We start from the raw sequence: 2,867 nt of genomic DNA on the forward strand, positions 1-2,867 counted from the left end.
ATCTTGTTGCGTCCCGAAGTAAATTACCCATGCCAGCCCTCCCGTATAAAACATCGCAGTTGCCGGCCAGTGCACTCACTCACCCGTGCTGTGCTGCCTGCCGCCCCCCATAAATTACAAAATAAATGGCTGGGGGTCCCTAACGTGGTGCTGGGGCTTGCGTGTCCACCCCGGCACCGGCACCCACCCCAGCACCGGCTCCAGCACCGTGCAGGCAGCTCCTACTGGGGCAGGCAGGGGCAGGGGGACGGACCGGCAGCAGCACCGCCACCGACTCCCCGCACCTGCACACCTGCGGTGGCGGGACCGCGCAACAGCACAGCATGCCGGCTGGTTCATCTCCTGCGCCCCGGGAACGGTCCCCAGCAGGGTCCAGCGTCCGGGGCGTCCTCGGCATCACGGCGATGGTGTGTGCACGCCTGCTTCGTCAAGGCTAACGAGCTGCAGCGGCGGAGGCGGCGGAAGCGCCTGAGGAAGGCAGGAGGAGAGCATGCAGCTCCTGCTCGTTTTTTTTTCCCCGGGAACGGTCCCCAGCAGGGTCCAGCGTCCGGGGCGTCCTCGGCATCACGGCGATGGTGTGTGCACGCCTGCTTCGTCAAGGCTAACGAGCTGCAGCGGCGGAGGCGGCGGAAGCGCCTGAGGAAGGCAGGAGGAGAGCATGCAGCTCCTGCTCGTTTTTTTTTCTGGGAAAGGCCTTTGGAAAGCCAAACCCAAACCCATAAAATAAATAAAATAAAATAAATTCCTGCAACTTTAACAATCATTGTGTTGGATTTGGGAGATGTTATTCCTCATGACAGACAAGGGCAATTATCTGCTATCCGCCAGCAGTTTTAGCCTAATTTCATTACTGCTGTGCAATTCTTCCCGAGCCGCTAGTCTATCACTGTCTCACAGAAAGGATTAGCCGGCACTTTCTTCATCTTCAAATGAATTTTAGCTGTCATGCCCTTGATGAATAGAAGAGGGAGGACTGCTAACCCACACGAGTGAGCGTGGCAGCCCAGCTGCACCACAAGCGCCCAGACCGGCACCGACACCGGTGCTCGCCGATGAGCATCCCCCATGCCGGGCACGCCGGAGCCGCCGGGACTCGGCAGACAGGGATGCTGCCTGCTGCTGCCGGCACGTCGTGGCGAGCAGGGCTTTCCTCTGCGCTCGCCTGCCGTGTGCAGGAGGCATCTGAGGCTGTTCTTTGGAGACTACATTTGGGGAGCGGGCAGGACTTTAAGCTGGTGCCCAGGCGCAGCCTTTCTCCCGGCATCCAGGAGGGATTAAAATGACAGCATCAGTAATACAAGGAAATAATGAACATGCCATCCTTCTCCCTCTCCAGAAGATGCTTATCTGTGAGTCCGGGCCACTGAGGAACAGAGAAAAGCAATTTAAACTTCAGCGCTGAAACCGCAGAGGATGCTGCGGGGAGAGATGTCCGGGCGACGGCGTCCCGTGGGGATCTGCTGCGGCCCCGGAGCCGACGGGCGAATTGATGCTTCGCTCTCCTGGCCAAGCTGGAAAAAGGCATGCGGAGACCAGCTCGATGGCCCCACACCCACGTGGCACGGGGACGCCTGCACTGGGGACGCGGCCGGGGGCTCTTGTCCCCCCCAAATAACGGGGGAAACGGCTGAGCTCATCAGCGTGGCGAGCCCGGGTGCGCCCTGGGATGCCTGGGGCAGGATGGCGGGAGCAGGTCCCCGGGGCCACCCCGGGATGCGGGACGTCACCTTGCATAAATGAGACGCTCCGGAGCCAACTGCCGGCGCTGGGGGCTGGCGGCAGCCCAGAGGCTCCGTTATTTTTGTAAATGTTAATTCCCAACCGGCGCATCGTCCCGGCAGAATATTTTAGCACCTTTAATGCAATTTCCTACTCTCTCTGAAATATCATTTTAATACAACCCAGCCGCACCGTATACCTGCTCCCTAATAAACCTCTGCGACTTTAATGAACTAAATAGCAAATTACTTTTTTATTCAAGAATGAAATTTCATCATATTCATAATTCATATTTTATTTCAGACATCTGCTGCTGATTACATTACATTTAACTAAAATTAGATGATGCTCAGAATGTAATTAAGCCCCTGCCAAATTCTCTGGCCCACCAATACCAGCCTCGCTCAGCGGGGGCCGCTTGGAACCTAATATGTAATTAGGAGCTATTTTCTAGCTGTTTTTAAAGTCTGAAAATTAGCTGCCTTTATTAATCACACAGACAAATATAAAGCGGAGCCAACGCTTGCTGAAATTTCTAAAAAGGATTTTTTTTTAATTATACACCACATAGTGCTGAGACTCATTTTGAATGTTGATTTGTTGTGCACTGACATTTTGACAACTAGTTCTCAATTTGTCTGTCGTAGTTAGGCAACAACAAAGCAGACGGTAATACTTAACTTTCAAAACCTTCAGCGTGCCGGGAGGGGAGAGGGAAGGGAGAGACGGGGGGACGGGCTCCCCGCAGGCGCTCGCCTCGCCAGGGTGCAGCCGGGCACCCCACATGCTCGGTGCTGAGTCCCGGCTAGACCCCGGGAAGGAGGGAGCCCCGAAATCCCCAGCACCGGGGTGGCAGAGGGCATGGGGAGCCCTTCTGCAGCGGCAGATGCAAGATCTGCAAACCGCCCTTGAAATGGCACTGGGGGGGGGTCCCGGCTCACCCAGGAGCCCCTGGTCCTCCTGGGGGCACGGGGCAGCAGCCAGAGGGGACCCCCAGATGTCCCGAGTCCTTCAGGCTCCCTGCACAGAGCCAAGCACACAACACAGCGCTGAGCCCTGCCAGCCATGCAGGAGGGGTCCCCTGGCCCCACTCCCCCCCTCATCCCCAGGAGGGACCCCGGGAGCAGCGGGGAGCCCCGAGGGGCCCA

This window comes from Pygoscelis adeliae, unplaced genomic scaffold, assembly GCF_000699105.1.
Source record: "Pygoscelis adeliae isolate BGI_AS28 unplaced genomic scaffold, ASM69910v1 Scaffold262, whole genome shotgun sequence".
NCBI lineage: Eukaryota > Metazoa > Chordata > Aves > Sphenisciformes > Spheniscidae > Pygoscelis > Pygoscelis adeliae.